Below are 9,775 nucleotides of genomic sequence, written 5' to 3' on the forward strand. Positions count from 1 at the left end.
AAACACATAGCTAGTGGGAAGTTGCTGTATACACAGGGAGCTGAACCCGGTGCTCCGTGATGACCTAGAGGGCTAGGATCTGGGGGTAGGAGGGAGGCTCAAGAGAGAGCCTCTTATACACACACACACACACACACACACACACACACAGTTAATGACTGACTCATGTTGTGTGGCAGAGATGAACACTACATTGTAAAGCAACTATCCTCCAATTAAAAAAAAAAAAAGATTCAAAACAGTAGGAGCCCATCTAGCATCAAAAATGCTGGAGGGGGTTGCCATTTCCTTCTCCAGGGCCTCTTCCCAACCCAGGGATCAAACCTGGGTCTCCTGCATTGCAGGCAGATTCTTCAGCGTCTGCACCACCAGGGAAGCCCCAAATGATTAGCACATAGTATGAAATCAGTAAATATTTCTTAAGTGAAAAATAATAAAAAAAGATAATAATACTATCCTGGTCACTTCACAGTAAACATGAAGGTTCTTTGTTAAGTCGTTAGGTGCTACATAAATGTCCAGCTTTATCACTGACCAACTGGATAGTAAACTTGGCTTTTACTCCCAGAACTTAGAAGAGTTGATGTTTAAAACGTGTTTGCTGGATTAATTAATCACAACAGAGAATCAGATACTTGAATTTTAATCCTAGTTCATTGCTTGACTGTGAAGCCTGGGGTAAATTAATTCATTTTTTGGGTTTTAGTTAGACTTAGGTGATTTTCATGTAAGATCTCCAGTTTGTGTGGGCTCACAGCAGAAAGATTCCAGGGAGTTCATGGGAGATAAGTGGATTAGCACAACTGCAGTTACGTCCTTTTTTCCAAACAGCAGCTTCAGCTTAGTCATAGAAGTGGCCTTAAGCCTGACCCTTTTTTGTACTCCAAGGGAAAGTAGTAATATTTCTTATTAGTCAAGAACTATAATCAGTTTCCTATGTAAACACATTTGTTGGAACTCTTTTGTGTTCTACAGTAATAATTTATATGTGCCTTTCATTTAAGGTATACAGATAGAATCATATTCTCCATAGTGCCATTTTATGTTTCAGTTTATATAATACGGCTTCTTCCTCATGCCCTAGCCAATGGAAAATAACTGCCACTGACTTACAAGTTGTATTGAAATGAAAAATACAAACTAGTGTTCATTTAGTGGCTTCTTTAAGTAGGTGAATTAACCCATTAATAAATTAATTTGTTTTTAAGACTGCATTTCTGACTTTTGATTTGAAATAGTTTTAAAGAAAAATTAACATACAATAAAATGCACACATATTAGGTGGACAACTTGATGAATTTTGACAGTTGTCTACACCCATATAACACCGTGGTAGCACATTACCACGAGACAAAAAAGTAGAACATGTTCATTACCCCAGAAAGTTCCATCGTGCCCATTTCCAGTCAGTCTGCCCAGCCCCAATATGTCATGTAGATTAGTTTTAACAGTATTTGGTGTCATAAAAATGAAATGATTCAGTATCTACCTTTTGTATCTGCATCTTTTGGTTGGCAGGAATTTTTTGAGATACATCCATATTGTGGAGTAAATCATAAGTTCTTCATGGCTAAATATTCTATTCTCTCAATATAACATTTTAAAACCCATTCTCCTGTGGATGGATTTTGGATTGCTTCCAGTTTGGGACTGTTATGAATAAGGCTGCTTTAAACATTCTTATCTATGACCTTTTATGAACATATGCTTTAATTTTTCTTGAGTAAATACCCTACTGGTTCCTCGGGAAGTTTTATATGTAACTTTATATGAAATTGTCAAGAGTTTTTAAAAGTGTTTGGACCATTTTATATCCCACCAACAATGGATGAGAGTTCCAGCTGCTTCACTTCGTCACCAACATTAGCTGTTGCTAATCTTTTTGTATTTTTGCCGTCCTATTAGACATGAAGTGGTATCTCACTGTGTTTTTCATTTGTATTTCTCTAATGACTAATGGTGTTGAGCATTTTTCATGCGGTCTTTGTCTCTCATTTATCTTTTGTGGAATGTTTGTTCAATTCTTTTGCCCATTTTAGAAAGTGCATTTTTCTTTTTGTTGTTGATTTATGGGAGTTATTTCCATATTCTGGATATAAGTCCATCATCAGATATATGTGCTGCAGATTATTTACCAGTGTTTGATTCGTTTATGTATTTTCTTCACTAAGTCTTTTACTGAGCAGAAAGTTTTGGTTTTGATAAAGTCCAATTTACTCTTTTTTAATGGTTTATGTGTGTGTGTGTGTGTGTGTGTGTGTGTGTCTGTATGTGTATGTTTGGTCTAAGAAATCCTTCCTTACCTCGAGACTGTGAAGATATTGCCTGATATGTTCTGCTATGAACTTTGTTCCTGAGTTTTACGTTTGGGTCTATAGTCTCTTTAGAATTCATTTTTGAGCATATAATGAGATAGAAGTCAAGATTCATTTTTTGTAGACAGGTATTTTGCATAGTCCACACCATTTGGGGAGAAATAAAACTTCTTTCACCCCTGCTGAATTGCTTTGGCACCTTAGCTAAATTTCAGTTCTTTATATGTTTGTGATCTATTTCTCGACTCTGTTTTGTGCCACTGATCTATTTGACCATGTTGATACCAATATCACACTGTCTTGATTGCTGTAAGTTTGTAAATTATGGAATAATATAGTCTTAGTCCTTCAACTTTGTTCTTTTTCAAAGTAATTTTGGCTATTCTGTATCCTTTGATTTCCATATAGAATTTCAGATCATCTTTTCTCTTTCCTCAAAATAGCCTGCTGGAAGCTTTGTTGAGATTTTGTTACATTTATGTATCTCTACGTGGAGAATGGATAGCTTGAACAATACTGACTCTTTCAATCAAGTCTTGTTTAGGTTTTTAATTTCACCCAGCAATATTTTGTGCTTTTTCAGAGTAGAAGCCCTTTCCTGGAAATTTTGTTAGATAATGGATGTTCTGATGCTACTGGAAATAGTATTGTTTGGTTTTTTAATCTTATTTTTCAATTTGTTGTTGCTACTCTACATAAATACAGTGATTCTATATGTTGCTCTTATGATCTGCAACCTTCCTAAATCTTCTTACTTGTTTTAGTAGTTTGTATATTCCTTAGGATTTTCTACATACACCATCATGTCATCTGCACAGAAAGATAGTGTCACATTTCCTCATCTCTTTCCCTTCTCTCTTTCTTTCTCTCCTGCCTTATTACACTGGCTAGCACCTTTAGCATAATGTTGAATGGAAATGATAAGAGCAGACAGTTTGACTTGTTCCCAAATTGAGGAGAAGAGTGTTCAGCCTGCAGGTTTTTAATAAATGCTCTTTATCAGATTGAGAACAATCTCTTCGATTCCCTGTTCTGGGTGGATTGTTTTTTAACATTGTGAAAGGATATTGAATTTTTTCAAAGTCTTTTTCTGCAACTATTGCTAGACATCACGTTTTTTCTCTTATTCTGTATACATGGCTCTTTCTGTTTACATTGGATTTTTTCCTAATTGTAAACCAACTTTACATTCCTGGGACAAACATTACTAGTCTTTAATAGATTTTTTTAAATTTCCCCAAAGTTCCTCCTTTCTACTGTTGATAGAAAATTTAACTATTAAATGTTAATATATAGATTATTCAAGTAGCAACAGTTAATGAACAATGAATGTTCAAATAGCAACATTTAATGAACATCTATTTACTACCACCCTGCTAGTGACTGAAAAAAACAATATAATAAATGTGCTGTCCCTACACTTAAAGAGTCACAGCCTACTTGTAAAGTCAGATACATATATAACGGGCAAGTATAGTGATAAATATCCACCCAATGTGGTATCACAGTAAGAAAAATAGGCCTCGTGTCGCTACTCTGTGTTAATCAGGAGAAGGATCCTGGAAGAGGTGAAATCTAACTTTTCTTACAGGGTTAACTACGTGAAAGGGATTAAAGGACACGAGGGCACAGAATGGACAAAGGCACAAAGTTAAGCGAACACCGTGGGGCTTCAGAGAAACTAATAGTAGTTCATCACTGCTGGGGTATTAGGTACCAGGCTCGCTTGAGGAGCGATGATTTTATGAAATATCAGCCAGATCACTGCAAACCTTGTGTGCCAAATGAAGGAATTTGTCCTTAGTTCTGTAAATGATGGGGAGCCATGAGATTACAAGGGAAGAGGGATGTAGTCTGGTTTGTATTTTAATCGAAACCCTCTGGCAGATTTGTGGAGGATAGATTTGAAAGTGCCAAGGCTGGAGGCAGGACGATCTGTTAGAAAACAATAATGATGTCCTGAATCTTAGCAATGAGAGTAGAAATGGAGAGGAAGGGTCAGAGTTGAGAAATATTTAGGAAGTAAAAGTGGCAGAACTTGACCATGAACTAATTAGAGGATGAGTCAAGACTGAGAGGGTATTAGTTTCCTAGAGTTGCCATAACAACGTACACAAACTGGGTGATTTAAAATAATAGAACTTTATTGTCTCACAGTTCTAGAGTCCAGAGGTTGGAAATCAAGGTGTCACCAGGGCCCTGTTCCCTCTGAGACTCTGGGTAGCAGCCTTCCTTGCCTCCTCCTAGCTCTGATGGTGGCTGTTGGTCTTGGATTTCCTTGGCTCGTAGCTACATTACTCCAGTCACTGCCTCTGTAGTCACATGGTGTTCTCCCTGTTTGGAGTAAGGCTCACCCAGTAAATCACTCCTGTAAGTAAGTCACTCAAGTATGACATCAACTTCACTCATCATTATCTCCAGTGACCCTATTTCCAAATACGGTTACATTCTGAGGCAGTGGGAGTTAGGGCTTCAGCGTATCTTGGTGAGGGACACAGTTCAACTTACAACAAAGAGTAAAGTCAAAATTGCTTTTAGTTTTCTAGTTCAGAGTCTATAGGATATGACTCCTGGCAAGGTAGGAAATGAAAGGGAAAGAGCTAGTTTAGAAAAAAGATGAATTCAGAATTGACTATAGGATGTACTTTAAGAGCCATTGTAGCAGTCACTTCTATAGGTCTGAAAGTCATCTCTTCTAATGAGGTGGATGAAACTGGAGCCTATTACACAGAGTGAAGTAAGCCAGAAGGAAAAACACCAATGCAGTATACTAACGCATATATATGGAATTTACAAAGATGGTAACAATAACCCTGTGTACGAGACAGCAAAAGAGACACTGATGTATAGAACTGTCTTTTGGACTCTGTGGGAGAGGGAGAGGGTGGGATGATTTGGGAGAATGGCATTGAAACATGTATAATATCATATATGAAACGAGTCAGCAGTCCAGGTTCGATGCACGATACTGGATGCTTGGGGCTGGTGCACTGGGACGACCCAGAGGGAGGGTACGGGGAGGGAAGAGGGAGGAGGGTTCAGGATGGGGAACACGGGTATACCTGTGGCGGATTCATGTTGATATATGACAAAACCAATACAATATTGTAAAGTTAAAAAATAAACTTAAATTAAGTCTTATGGACTCTGTGGGACAGGGAGAGGGTGGGGAGATTTGGGAGAATAGCACTGAAACATGTATAATATCATGTATGAAACGAGTCGCCAGTCCAGGTTCGATGCACGATACTGGATGCTTGGGGCTGGTGCACTGGGACGACCCAGAGGGAGGGTATGGGGAGGGGGGAGGGAGGAGGGTTCAGGTTGGGGAACACAGGTATACCTGTGGCGGATTCATTTCGATATTTGGCAAAACTAATACAATATTGTAAAGTTTAAAAATAAAATAAAATTAAAAAAAAAAAACCTAAAAAAAAAAAGAAACAAACTGTTAAGACTTATGGATAGTATGAGTAATTGGCATCATCTTTTCATTGTTGAGAACATGAGATGATGGTTGTTTTATAGAAGCTGTTATTATGGCAAAGAGATCTCTATTTTGAGGTATTATATTATCATTCTCACTAGTTTTAGAACCAATAGTTAGGAAGGAAGCATTGTTGACCAAAATCACATCATTTTAATGAACACTGATGTCACTGATGCAGCAGCTTGAAAACTGTGAAATTACCTTAAGAGTCTATTAACTGTGTGTAAATATAATTTTAGTAGAAAGCAAAAATCTTAGACATTTATAGGCTTAGTGGAATTTACTTAGTGGCATTTAATATCCTCAGTTTGGAAAATACTTCTCAACATGTTACCATTTGTAACTACGGTTAACATCTTGATGATACGCAAAACAAAGTAAATAGTAGTTTACTATTGTCAATATTCATTTCATACTTTCAAGAATGTGGTTTCAATACCAAATATTTCAAGTATGTCATTTAGAAAATATAGTCACACAACTATACTCCTTCTGTACATTTCCTTAAATGTAGTACATTCTGTTTTTTATTCATTTGAAATAGTTCAAACTGCATTTGCCCAGAGCTCTAAAAGTATCTCTAATTCCTCATTACATTTTTTCCTCAATGCAGGAAGTTTTGCTGGAGTTGCTGGAACATTGTGTGGATGGCTTAAGGAAAGCAGAGCATTATGAAGTAATTTCTGAAATTTCCAAGTTGATCATTCCAATTTATGAGAATCGTCGAGAGTTTGAGGTAAGAAACTGATATGTTTGCATCATTCACCTATATATTTTATTTTGGTATGAAGTTGCTATCCTTAAAAAATGCTGAAAAGTCCTAAAATTACAGTCCTACCTTATATTCATTTAAATTTTCCAAATGGAATTAAGGATGCAGTGTTTAAAATCTGTATTGGAATGAACATTATGCCAGTTGTTCCTACAGCATTTTTACTAGCAATCTCCCCTTCTCCACTCATGGCAGAGAATAATCCATGTTGTCCTCGCTACAAACAAAAAGTCACTGGATTTCCATGTTGTCTGGGAAAAGACATAGGTGTAATTCTAGGCTTTGCAATCTGATGGTGAGGCTGAAGTTGCTAACAGATGATAGTGGGGGGATAATAAGTTACTAGTAATTACCCTTTTCTGAGGAGCTTTTCCAGTTTTGTCTGCCACATAGATCTTTGATCAAGGGGAACTACTAAAGAATAGTAGTAGAGCTGTTGCCACCAGCACTCAACAGGACTTTTTATGTTCAAGAATCTGAGTCCATATCATAATTTTCTACCCCTGCTATGCTGGCAAGGGGTGATTTAAGACCCAAGCCATTTTTAAAAGCATAGGAATTTATCCTTAAATATATGTAGCAAGTAGTCTTTCGTTGTTGAAGTGTCCAAGACTGAAAAAATACATTTAATGTCATCTGTGTAGTGTTCTAATCTCTTCTCCAAATTGTCTCTTATCAAACTTACTTTTTCTTCCTGGGTTCTGGGTCTTCCTACTCTTTGCCCTTCTTTTCGTGTAAATGGGGACATGCCTTAAAAATCATAGTGCAGCTCAAGTGATTATATTAAAAAGTGAGAGTTAAGTAATTAAATCTATGTCATACTGATGACAAAGAATAACTTATGAGACAAGAATTGGCGTTGCTCTTTCTGTCAAAGCATTGCATCCTAAGAACCTTTGTAAAAGTTCCAAAGTACCTACTCTCTTACTCTTGAGTTGAAGACCAGGTTATTAGAAACCCAGAGAACATTTTGCTACTGAATTGACTAATAGGGAAAAAAGAAAAATATATATTCCCTACACATTAAAGGAAACAATAGGTTCTACTGGGGAACTACTCCTATTTCCTTGTAGAGAGGCAAGGGTCTGAATAGATTCTGAAGCATCCTGCATGGGATGAAGTAATTTTTCAATGTTCTTTATGGGATGGGCTGAAAAGTGTCAGCCAGAGCAGCCATTAAGGGAGGAAAATTTCCTTCAAATTGACTTCAACTGCAGAAAATAGTATGGAAAGAATGTGAAAGAAAGAACGTCTGCTTCCAGGCTCCCCTTTTAGCTTTGAAATGAAATTCACCAGCATACAGTGAACCGTTTTCTAGTTTGCAGTTCAGTGGCATTTAGCGCATTCTTCGTATTTTGCTCCCACCACCTCTCTCTATGTTCAAAACGTTTTTCTCATCCCAGGAAAAACTCCATCTCCTTCAAGGAATCACTCTTCACCCCCTCCCGCACCCCACTGGTGACCACTAATCTGCTTTCCGTCTATGGATTTGCCTGTTCTGGATGTGTCATGAAAAAGATGAATACAAGATGTGACCTGTTGTGTGTGGCTTCTTTTACTTAGCATAATATTTAGAGGTTCATTCAAGTTGTAACCTATATCAGAACTTCATTCCTTTTTCATGGCTGAATGATATTCCATGGTATGGCTACGCCAAAATTTGTTTGTATGTTTGGGTTGTTTCCACATTTTGGCTATTATAAAGAGTGCTGTTGTAAACAGTTATGAGTAAGTCTCTGTGTGGGCATGTTTTTGTTTATGTTGGATAGATACCTAAGAGGGGAATTGCTGGGTTACATAGTAATTCCATTTATAACTTCTGAGGAACCACCAAATTGTTGTCCCTTTTACCTTCCCACCAGCACTTCTGATTGGCACTTGTGTTCTGGGGTTCTCATTAGAACCTAGTGAATGTGAAGTGGTGTCACATTGATTTTGGCTTTCTGTTTCCTTAATGACTACAGTTTTGAACAGCTTTTCATGTCTTTGTTGGCCGTTTTTATATAGTCTCTGGAGAGATGTCTATTCAAGTGCTTTGCTCACTTTTAAATTGGGTTGTTTTTCATTTTGTTGTTTAACCATGAGAGTTCCTTATATTTTTTGGATAAGAAAACATCAGATATGTGACTTGCAAATATTTTCTCCTGTTCTGTATGGTGTCTTTTCACATTCTAGATAATGTTCTTTGCATAGTACGTTCGCTTTTTCTGAGTGTGTAGAAGAATATATTTTTTGGAAGTGTCTGTGAACTTGTTATAAAAGCATTCCCCACTCAGGCTTTTACTGTTATTTTTATGTCTGCATTTTACTTTCCTCTCCTAAAGTGTTTGCATGATCGTTTATTCCCATCTTTCCACCTTAGGGCTCAAGCAAAGCATTTTGCTTCTTTTTCAGTTACAATAATTCAGACATAAGGAAAAAAGTAGTCAATAACACAGTACTTTTAATGTATATACTACTATTGAGATATGAATGACATGAAGCATGATATTTAGAATTACAGTGTTATTTGACCATTTTAAGCTCTACCCTCTCACCTAAAGTTGTTAAGGCATTTTTTCTGTGACCATGGGAGAAGGGAGTGCGAATGACCCCACCAAAACCATTTTGGAAAGGAAATAGTATTGATTTTTTCCCCTTATGCATTTATTGTAGACATTTCATAACTAACCAAAAGATAAAGCTAATTTGTTTATTCTCATATTTTCAGAAGCTTACTCAAGTTTACAGAACTCTTCATGGAGCTTACACAAAAATTTTGGAGGTTATGCACACAAAGAAAAGACTTTTAGGCACTTTCTTCAGAGTTGCCTTTTATGGCCAAGTAAGTATTCTTTAGTTCATCAAGTTGTTTTCCTTTTTAAACATTCACCTTTGAGTTATTAGATTACCATAGCAGCAGTTACTGGCCCTAGGATTCTGTCTAGATAAAGCACCTGTCACAAGAGCAGGTGTGACACTTTCTCAGTGTAATGTTCACTTTGGTCTCCAGATCTAAATCCACTAGGTCAGAGGACAGCATATAAGATTTGACCGTTTCCTTCAGTTTCATTTTCAGTCAGGCTTCTTAAATGTTAATTTAAGTACTGAATTGAGTACTGAAAGTTCTCAAATAAAAATCAGGGAAGTATACAAGTGATGAAAAATTGAGTGTAAAAACCTTCAGGCCAATGATATGCTCATATGACTGTGAGTTTG

The 9,775-nt window shown here is 36.9% G+C and overlaps 1 long non-coding RNA gene across 1 annotated transcript; it reads left to right on the plus strand.

The window, feature by feature from the left end:
* The first annotated feature begins 3,748 nt into the window (after nt 1–3,748).
* Nucleotides 3,749–9,579, plus strand: LOC133243063 (uncharacterized). Its single transcript, XR_009734961.1, has 3 exons — nt 3,749–4,689; nt 6,419–6,541; nt 9,288–9,579. It is a non-coding gene; the product is annotated as an uncharacterized LOC133243063 (long non-coding RNA).
* The last annotated feature ends 196 nt before the right edge of the window (nt 9,580–9,775 follow it).

The sequence above is a fragment of the Bos javanicus genome, chromosome X (assembly GCF_032452875.1).
Source record: "Bos javanicus breed banteng chromosome X, ARS-OSU_banteng_1.0, whole genome shotgun sequence".
Classification (NCBI taxonomy): Eukaryota; Metazoa; Chordata; class Mammalia; order Artiodactyla; family Bovidae; genus Bos; species Bos javanicus.